The 11,386-nt window shown below is 33.2% G+C and overlaps 1 pseudogene; it reads left to right on the forward strand.

Annotated features, from left to right (window-relative positions):
• Positions 1-11,026: 11,026 nt before the first annotated feature.
• Positions 11,027-11,122, forward strand: LOC111560331 (annotated as a pseudogene).
• Positions 11,123-11,386: the final 264 nt, after the last annotated feature.

Genomic DNA, 11,386 nt, shown 5'->3' on the forward strand with positions numbered 1-11,386 from the left:
ATCTAAATGCTTTTATAAGATAATTCCAGAACATAGCTTATAATAAATGAGATCTAAATTTAAAAATATAATTTTCCTTTAAAAAACTTAAAGTAATATTTATTTTTGAACTTTCTTTTTAACTAAGAATAAAAACTCGCTAACTTTGTATACTACAAAGTGTCACTTTTTACATGGAAAAAGTCAAAATATAATCTAGGACTCTACTCAATCTAGCAAATACATTCTTATGACAGTGGTTACCTTATTTACATATATTTTATTATTTTAATATAATCACTTAATAATTTGAAAATTACATCTCTTTGTTGATTTCCTGTGAACAGTTTAGTCCATCAACAACACCCTTCACCTAACTAGTACCATCAAGAAACATGTTCCATGACCTAAATTCAGTTACATAATTTTAAAATTAAAGCAATTAGAGAATTTGCATATACTAATGTATGAATATTAATATACACATGTGATCTATAAATGTTTCTATGTTTTTGTCATGTAAATTGATGCTTTTTAACTATTTGGCTTATATACATTTTCAATATATTAGAGATTTACAAATAATTTAAAACCTTTAAGTCTTGTGTCTTATATATACAAAATATTTAAAAGAAAAAACTCAGTTACCGTTTTTAGTGTAAATTATAGGCCACAGGCCAATCGTAAGAACAAGGGGATAATAATTTTAAATGAGATGTAACTAAAATATTACATATTTCAACTTTGCTGAGAAATCGCACAATCAGATATTTGTTGACTCTCTAATCCTCTTGATTCACTGCAATGTCCTCCTGTATTTCTACTGAAATTCTTCATGCAGAGATCTTCAGTGATGTCATTTTTAAAAGATCTACCTGATGACATGCAACACAGAAGTGTAAAAACCACTTTGAACTATTTTTAATCCACATTGAGGAACATTAGGCAGGTGGAATCCCTGTGCCATAGAAGTATGTGATGATACAAAATGCACTTCAATATCTGGAATGAAGCTTTTTGAATAGTTTGTTTTGATTTGTCCAATTTATATTATAGTTAAAAACATTATACTAAAATTTAAATGCTAGTGTAAGTCCAGAATAGAGACACAGAGAGGAATAGAGACAGAGAAAATAAAACCAAGTTACAGGCCCACAGGGGAAAAAATTTTGTAACACATTCTAGATTTTAGACAATGACTACTTTTAACCAGTGGGTTTCACAATGAATTTTATTTTATTTGCTACTTTTTCTTGTCCATTTTAAGTTTTATACAAGCACACATAATACAAGCAACAATGAGATTAAAATAAAATTGATGTATATGATATGAAAGAGAAGAGGCTAATGCTTTACCTAATTTTAAACTAAAGAAAACTAATTGTGTGCAACTTTTAAATTTAATATTCTAATCTATGTTGCCTTAATATGTTTTTAGTATTTCATATTTTACGCTGTTAAAATGCTGATTATTCAATAGAAATGAATAACCATCACTATGGGGAAAGAAATCAGATTTCAATGTAAATTAAACATTTTAAATAATTTACCTGAAATTATGACTATCAAGTACTGGACATTATTTTTTTTCACATATGTTATCAAAAATATGAAATATTACATTGCAATAAATTAAAGCTTATTAAATTATTTTAACATAGTATTTGAATTTTGAATATTGCTATCATTATATTCTTACTATTATTACTTCTTAAAATGAATATTTATTTTTAAAGGGAAAGAAATGTGTACATATACAAAATTAGCAATAGAGCTTTCCTGACTGTTCAAATCACACTCAATGAGTTTTTCTCTCTCAGGCGTGACCCCTGTGAAAATGATACTGGCATAACAAACTAAAATACCATTCTGAAATGTATTTGAAATAAAATATAATTTTTATTAGCAACTGTAGACGTTGGCTGTTGTTTATTTTAAACTAGGCTGCTCTGAGAATGACCTGGTGAGGTATCTGGAGAACTACTAGTAATGTCTTTGAGCACATTAAACAGTCACGTGATATGTAAGTTAACAACACGGTCATGTCCTGGATGCCGAGGCAATGTTTATGGAATTCACATCTTACATATTTTAACTACTACTCACATACAGTAACTTGGCATTATTTTTATTCAGAATTCTCTTAACTCATCTTTACTAGGGTAAAAGAAACTATGTTATCTTCATTTAATGTAGAAACTAATTAAGATAAACATCTTTATCTTAAAAAGATAAACATCTCTTTTGTGGGTTTAATTCCATCTAATCTCCGTGGTGCTTAACAATTTGTGAAGTATGCACATCTTTTGCACCAAAAAACATAAATATGTGGTATTTAATATAATAGAAATGTTTAATGTAAAATAATTTTTTAAAAAGCTTCTGGTACATAACACAATGGAAAAAATGAATACATTTATTTAATAAATACCATTGCAATATGTTTTGATTTGCAAGGATCTATTTTATACTAAGCCCCAACAAGAGTAATGCCACTTAACTTTTGATCAAAAGTGTCTATCCTTATTTTTCATGCATTTTAAGTGAATACATTCTTTAGTGTTTTGAGGCCTACAGCCACTTGGAGTGTATTCTCAGAGGGTTCAAAATATAACATTAGACTTCTGTTTCACTTTGATATTTTCTTTTATGGCAGCTATAACAAATAACCTAAGGCGGTTCTGTTCTGTGATAAGGGAATATTAATTCCCAAGAACAGATGTGAATTTCTCAGTTTTCTTGCCAGGTACAATTTGGAAAATACAGTTGCTATTTTTTTTTTTTTTTTTCACAATTTCACTTTTGCTCTTCTGACTCAGCACCGGTTACATAGCTCAAAACGGGATATACCTTTGGTAAACTATTTGAATAGAACTGTTAGAGGGCACTTTCAAATACTTTTCTGGTTTTTATTTTCTGTTGTGTTTAATTTCCAAGCACCTTTTTGATTGACAATATAATATGTTAGAGACATCTAAGTAAACATTTGCAAGATATGGCCAACTACAAATTTTTAAGGCAACTACAAACTTTAAACAGTCCACACAAAACTGCTCTCTTCTCTCCTTTTTTTAATGTTTATTTATTTTTGAGAGATAGAGAGAGAGAGAGAGAGAGAGAGAGAGATTGCGAGTGGAGGAGGGGCAGAGAGAGAGAAAAAGACACAGAATCGGAAGTAGGCTCCAGGCTCTGAGCTGTCAGCACAGAACCGGATGTGGGGCTGGAACGCATGAACCATGAGAGAATGACCTGAGCCTAAGTCGGACACCCAACCAACTGAGCCACCCAGGAGACCCAAACTGCCCTCTTTTCAGACTGCAACTGCATGTTGGAGGAATGGGGTTTACATAATAGCTACCTTTGTGTTTCACAATTCACTAGAAAATCTCACAGAATTCATTTAAGGTGATTATATTTGTGACTACAGCTTATTATGAGGAAAGAACACTGCTTGAAATCAGTCAAAGGAAGAAGTACATAGGGCACAGTCCAGGACAAGTTTCCAAACATGGAGTTTCCGATATTCTCAACTCAGGTGTTACAGACAAGTTACTTTTCCAGCATTAATATGTAACAGTAGACATTGACTATTGGTAACCAAGGAAGCTCCTGAGTCTTTGGTGTCTAGAGGTTTTACTGGGGCTCAGTCACATACTACCCTTGTGGCTGAACTTTATTCTCTGGCCCCTGCTGAGGTCAGGTTAAAACTATTATTCTTCAGTGTATTCTGCAGGCAGAACTGATACCATGTGGTCCAATGTCCCCATCATGAAACATGTTGTTAAACTGTTGTTGGCCAAAGTCCCCAGGCAAACAAAGTCACTCCCATCAGCAAGGATATTCCAATTGCTTAAGGACCATCTTGAGAACAAAGGCCTAGTATATCTTAGGGTAGAGTTAATTCTTCACTACATAACAAATAACATAACTAGAACTGAAAAAAAAGATATTTAATTCAGCAAATGTGTAATTTAATAATTTTTATTATCGTTTCTCCCATATTTGGTCTTTCCAACAATTCCTATCACTTAACTCACAATTAGAGCAAAACTATGATATAATTCAGGGAAACTGCCTTACATATTATTAAGACCTTTCTCTACGGATATAGATGGTCCTGATTTTGCATCTCAGGTCAGTTTTTAAGGGTGTGATATTTAAAATTCCAGAATAGAAGGTGTTTTCCACTCTTTATTTCCAGAATCAGCTCCTAAATTAAAGAGAAATTCTCATGAGTGCATCCTTCAAATCTCACTTCACGGGGATACTTTCCTAGTGGTTTTGTCCAAAAAGAAAACACAGGGAAGAGAAGCGCACATACCTCCAATTCCCTTCCCTTTCTTGCTTCTCTATTTCCCCTTTCTCTGAATAGAAAATCCTTCTTCTACATGAACTAGTCAACTAGTGAATGAAACTTGTAGATCCTTATCATCCACACAATGCTCACAATCAATAAATGAACGGCAGGCAAGTTTGGGTATATGAGATGAGGGTAAAGAATCACAAACAACAAAGAACTCCTAAAAAACAAGAAAAAGACAATGACCCTACAGAAATTGGAAAAGATTATTAACATGAAATGTACACAAGAAGACATACAAAAATGATGAAGCACAAAAAGATGCTCAGCTCCAATAAAAAGTAGAGAAAAATTATAATGAGAAAAAACTGTAATTTTTGCAAAGTGTATTTCTAAGAACACATATTATTGAATACAATTATTAGTCTGAGATCAAGAACCGTGTTTACATTGTCTTCTGATGTATCCCAAGGATTAACATGTTAGTTTGCATATAATAAACACTCATTGAATATTCATTAATGCATGAATAGATTTCAAAGTATAAATCTGAAGTGAATACATTTTGTTTCTGATTAAGACAAATTCCTAAGCTGTGATCATGTACTGAACCAGCTATAATGTTGACATTTTTATGAAATTTGAAGAGCTTACCCTGGACATATTGCTAACTGTATGTCGAGCCCAGCCCTACGTGGAAGAAGTAGATTGTAGTAAGTGCCCAGATAATATCAATGCAATTAAGGCACCAGAGCACAAAGCTACTTGCAAAACCTAATTATAGTAACTAAATCCTTGAATGTATACAGTTATACATTTATATACATATATATCAAGTATCTACTTGTGATCCTCATCATAACATGGTAAAATTCATGGTATAGTTTGGTTCTGCAAACACAGTGAAACAATGAAAAAAATCAATTCAGAACCATTGAGTAATATAGTCAAGGCTAGACAAACTTAGTTACTAACAAAGGAGCTAGAAGAATAACTGTCTTCTGACTTTCAGCCCATTACTCTGCTTCCCCAGCATACGAAATATTTCTTTTTTTTTAAATTTTTTTAATGTTTATTTATTTTTGAGACAGGGAGAGACAGAGCATGAGCAGGGGAGGGGCAGAGAGACAGGGAGACAGAATCCAAAGCAAGCTCCAGGCTCTGAGCTGTCAGCACAGAGCCAGATGCAGGGCTCGAACTCACGAGCTGCAAGATCATGACCTGAACCGAAGTCGGATGCTTAACCGACTGAGCCACCCAGGCACCCCAGAAATCTTTCTAATTAATTCTAGAAAACCCAAAAGTTATAATCACATATACAAAGTAGCATTGAAAATAATAAAATAGTAATAAAATAAAATGTATAATTAAAGAAGAGATAAAACTAATTTTGCATCTATCTTCTATCTATGTATCTATCTTTATAAATATTTTTCAACTAGTGCTTTCTAAAAACTAATTTCACACCTAATGCATAAGATATAAAAGGGGAAAAACAACCATGATAATGGTTTTCCCCTTTCTCTTACTAGGTTATTGCTTTATAGCTCAGTTCTTTTTTCAGCACTTTTTCAGAGTATCAGCTCATTGGTACTAAAGGCCCATTTCTTCCTGAGATTACCATGTTCCTCTAATTTTTTTTAATAGACTTTGTTCTTTAGAGCAGTTTTAGGTTCACAGCAAAATTAAGCAGAAGGTACAGGGATTTCTCATATACTCTTGGCTCGACACATACTCAACCTTTCCACCTATGAACATTCTGTCCTAGAGTGATGTTATCTGTTGCAACCAATGAACCTATGTTGACACATCATTATCACCCAAAGTTCACTGGTGACATTAAAGCCTGTTTTTGATCTTGTAGATTCTACAGGCTTGAGTAGATGTATAATCACATATGTCCATCATTACAGTATCCTACAGAGTTGTTTCGCTGCCCTAAAAATCCTCTGTGCCCTGCCTTTTCACTTCTCCCTTCCCACACCTCTGGAAACCAGTGTTATTTTTACTGCCTTTCATAAACTGTCACACATAATTGGAATTGTACTTTATGTAGCCTTTTAAGATTGGCTTCTTTCATTTAGTAACATGCATTTAGGTTTCCTCAATGTCTTTTCATGGCTTGATAGTTCATTTCTTTATAGCGCTGAATAATATTCCAACCATGGTCTTTTGGATAATTATTCTTTCAATCTCAGGAGGGCTTTCTAGTCTTTATGCTTTCACTGTATATTAATTTTAATCAAAAGAAAATAACTAGTAGGGAATAGTTGTTCTATCTCTGTTTTATAACAGAATGGACTTAAAATTTGAAAGTTAATGATTTATCAAAGCTTTAGTCAAATAGCTCAACCAACTTAGTATATACCTGATATTCCTGTGGTCTTGAGAATGTTTTATTCTGCTAAGTTCTACTCAATTTTAATTCCATATTTCCATAAAACTAAAGTTCTAACAAGTATGAAGGTCATCTTTTGTTCTCCCATTGCCATATAACTCAATAAAATCAAATAGCCTTGATTTATAAGGAAGCAAATGTGTGTGTTCATTTCTGTGTGTGTTACTTATCTATTACAAACTGGCCAAATACTTTATTGACATCAGCAATATTATTATTATTATTAATACTATTTCTATAACTTTCATAATTGTCATCATTATTTTATTACTTTTCTTCCAAAGTCTATCAAACACACAAGCTAATATATCATTTTCACTTTAAAAATTAGAATCATAAAACACAATCTATTTCTCCACATAATATTTTAGAGGACTATAACTTGTTCAGTTTTTAAATTTTAACAACCACATGAATTCTTTTTTTAGATTTTTGACTTATAATGATACAGTATGATAAATAGTTTTTGCTCGTTTTCTGAAGAACAAGCAATATCTTTCTGGATACAATTTCACTGAGAACTCATGATTTCATAATACTTTTTATTAAGAGAAGTTAGGAATTCTTAAAAACTGAGCATTATTTTTTTTCTGACCCCTACATTTAATTTCATTGGCAGGTATTATAAAACAAATACATTACATCAATACAAATATTTGAATTGTGCTGCTTGACCAGGCTAAGTCAATACAATATATTATGGTGGAATATTTCCATGTCATACAGTCGCCAGAGAAAATGAAATAATTATTAAGAAAATATCTTAATATTATCAAACCACCTCGTTCAAAAGAAATATATTTGAGTTTTAACTTTCAAAAATAAAGTTAGCTCCTGCTATCTAAATTCTCTGTTGAACACAGGCACGAAGGCTTCAAAAGGCAAAAATGTGACATGTTCATGGGGAAATATAAGATGATTCTGTCTTTCCCTCAAAGTTAGGTAGAAAATATTGAATAGATTTATCTCTATAATGTAGTTATGTTGACAATATCACATATTGCATTATGTTTTACCAACACTGTTTTTCACAATTCAAGATGTTCAGGGTCATTTCAGCATCTATTGATTTTACATACTTTGAACAACTCTTTCTCTCTCTTAATATCCTCTTCCCTCTCCTCCTTTTCTCCCTCCTTTCCTCCCTTTCTCTGTCTTTGTCTCTGCCTCTGCCTTTGTCTCTGTCTCTCTCCCTACGACTGCACTGCATCTTTCTATGCAGCTGCACATATGTATCAAGTAATATTGATTTTACATGCTCAACATAGCTACTATATACCTACAACCTAATGAAAATTTGTTGACGAATACAAAATGATTTTATTAAGACATTATGAGGCCATAATGTACGAGCATACAAAGAAATACAAACAAAGGTCTATGCTGGAATCAGCTAGAAGGTGCAAAAAAAGCATAACAAGAATCCGAGCTGCTATTGAAATGATCTTTAAAGGAATTTGAGTTCAAAGTGGAATACCAAATCGTTTTGTTCTCAAGTACAATGTTACTTTATCTTACAATTTGACCTTAATGGCTAAACTAATTTCACTTTATAAATGTAAATAATAAATAGAGCAATAAAGAAAGAGCAAAAGTAGGCATCATCTCAAAGAGATATCACTCATTTTTACCTGCATTAGAGCTAAAAGACAAAGTGCCCCCAAATCCCTGGTATCACGTAATACAATAAAGGAGCTATGTATATTGTTAAAATCTGTATCATTGTCTTTCTTTTAAAATATATTCCAAAATTATGTCATAAACTTTTTAAATATCAAAAATAAACATTGGGTATCAAAGTAATAGCAAAATGAAAACATAGATGCTCTTTGCCAGGATGCCTGAGTGAGACAGTTATATACTGGCAACAGAGTTCATCTGTAGACAAAAACATCTGGCAACAAGTTTATCATAATAGTCTATTGATGTCAATTATTTGAAATTTATGACTTGAAAACAAAGCAGATTAATCTTTTGTCTTACAAAATTTTAATGAGTAATACTTTTGTTGATAGTTTAATAGTTTAGGTGGATCTGAAGTAAAAATATCCCCCATATAACAATCCAGTCACTTAACACAAAGATACCATTTAGTTAATCCATGGGAATAGAGAAAAAAGGCTGTCTAAATTCTAGGGTATCATAACTTGATTGGTAGAAGCCCGCTGAGGAATTCAATAGATGTATTAAAACGCTGTTACATTTTCTAAATGATCTCCATTAGGTTTTTTATACTAATAAAACATAAAAAGGTAGAGTGAAAACAAAGAGTGCCAATAAGCAAAGGAAAAATTTAAATAGTTACTTATTAATTTTGTTCCGGTGTATTTTGTTCCCAAATTTTTAATTAGAATATAACTGGGGTTTATGAGGATTTTGAAATAGGCCAAGGTGAGAGGAACACAATCCTGAAAGGTATTATAAACACAAAGGCAGTGTTTACATACGGGAACTGCTTTGATGATGGTGAGCAGAGAATTTTGTTCAAAGAAAAAAACGAGTTCCATTCATGTATTTAACCAGTGGGATAATAGCGAAAGTAGTCTAATGATAGATTCATTGAAATATTCAAACATTTGTAATTTAAGATTTAGTCCAACTTAATATAATTTAAAATAGTTTCAAAAACACAAAACTTCGTGGGGCGCCTGAGTGGCTTAGTGGGTTAAGCTTCCGACTTTGGCCCAGGTCATGATCTCATTGCTGGTGAATTCAAGCCCCAAGTCGGGTTCTGACAGCTCAGAGCCTGGAGCCTGCTTCTGAATCTGTGTCCCCTTCTCTCTCTGCCCCTCCCCCGCTCACGCTGTCTCTCTCTTTCTCTCAAAAATAAATAAAAATATTATTTTTTTAAATACACAACTTTGCTCTTGTATTTATTCCAACTGTGGGGCATTTAAAAATATTCATTTGTGTGGTGCCTGGGTGGCTCAGTCGGTTAAGTATCCGAACTCGGCTCAGGACATGATCTTGCTGTTTGTGGGTTCCGGGCGCACGTATGTCTCTGTGCTGACAGCTCAGAGCCTGGAGCCTGTCTTGGATTCTGTGTCTCCCTCTCACTCTCTACCCCTTCCCTACTCAGGCACATGAGCCTGGGCGCGCTCTCTGTTTCTCTCAAAAATAAATAAACATTAAAATATATACTTTTTTTCTAACTTAAAATCATTCAATTGTGAATGCAAAAGTGTTCCCTGGTTATGAAGTATAAATTACCTTAATTTATTAGTTTATCTCATTTAGAAAATCTATATAAATCATCGGACACTTGGGCAATTCAGTCGGTTAAACACCCGGCCTTCAGCTCAGGTCATGATGTCCCGCTTCCTGGGTTCCAGCCCCGCCTCAAGGTTTGTGCTGACAGCTCAGAGCCTGGACCCTGCTTCCGATTCTGTGTCTCCCTCTCTCTCTGCCCCTCCCCTGCTCATGCTCTGTCTCTCTCTGTGTCTCAAAAATAAATAAAACATTAAAAAAATTAAAAAAAATAAATTATGTGTGACATATGTGTCTAAGGTTTTATTAAACAGAAAAAAAATCCATACTTCCAAGGGGAAAATATACCGATAAAGTTTTTGCTTTTGTATTTTGAATAGATTTTAACTATTTTAACTTTTTCCCATTGTTAGAGCCTTACCCTGGAATATGGTTAATATGATCTGTACGTGGAAATGGGTAGAGCAAGACAGCTTTGTTCCCTCTATCTACTCTTATTATTTTAGAATGAATAGTGTGTATATCCAGGTAAATTATCCTTAGTATTCATCTTTGTCACTTTCTCTTTTTCTTTCTGACAGTCGTTATCTATTTCTATCACTCTCTATGCAATGTGAGTCTCAGATTGGGTATTCACTACAACTGTTGATTTCCAGTACCTGATCTGAAAACCAAACATGAGAGAATTCAAAAGGAGAGAGATTCTAAATATCCATTCAGAGAATATCTCCCATGCTTAAGATTTTACTCTAAATGGTGCTACCATTTCAATACAAAATCAGTCTGCAGGATTGTACAGTGAGCATGACATGTAACTGTCAGCCCTGACACAACCTGTTTCAAAATCTCAATAAAGGATTCAAAGAAAAATATGAAATTTTCTTATGGTGTCTTTGAAAAGGACTAGGAAATGATTCCCAGTATCTGGGAGATATTTTCACTAACTGTAATATCTATTGAAAAGAGTTGAACTGAAATATAAGTAATTTAAAACATCTCTTGCTATGCCATGCTATGCCAATGAAAACCAAGGTGAGTTATCCCAAAAAAAGAATTAGATGAAAGGATCATCTCTTTTTCCTTAGTCCGTTAAACCCCAGCCTCGGATTCTGCCACTTGAATAGAAAAGACAATGAACTCTTGTGCTCCTTGGGCAGCACCTGTACTTGAATTGGAACAATACAGAGATTAGCGTGGTCCCTGCACAAAGATGACAGCAGGATGATGAACTCTTAAATGGAAACTCTGGAAAACATTTGGCTGTAGGACTTTTAAGGTGTAACAATTTAACTCCTAGGTAAACCAATGGGATTTGATGAGGAGACATTAAAGGTTACACTACAAAGTGAGGTATAGTGTGATTTTCAAAAGTTAAAAATGTTTAAGCAAGCCAGGATGATTTAAGGCAGACACATTTTCTATATCCTATATATGAAGTACCTTTTTATGAGACAGGTGGAGGAGTTGGGATTAAGTTTTGTCTCACATTGGCAAATCTACAT

The sequence above is a fragment of the Felis catus genome, chromosome B1 (genome assembly GCF_018350175.1).
Source record: "Felis catus isolate Fca126 chromosome B1, F.catus_Fca126_mat1.0, whole genome shotgun sequence".
Lineage (NCBI taxonomy): Eukaryota > Metazoa > Chordata > Mammalia > Carnivora > Felidae > Felis > Felis catus.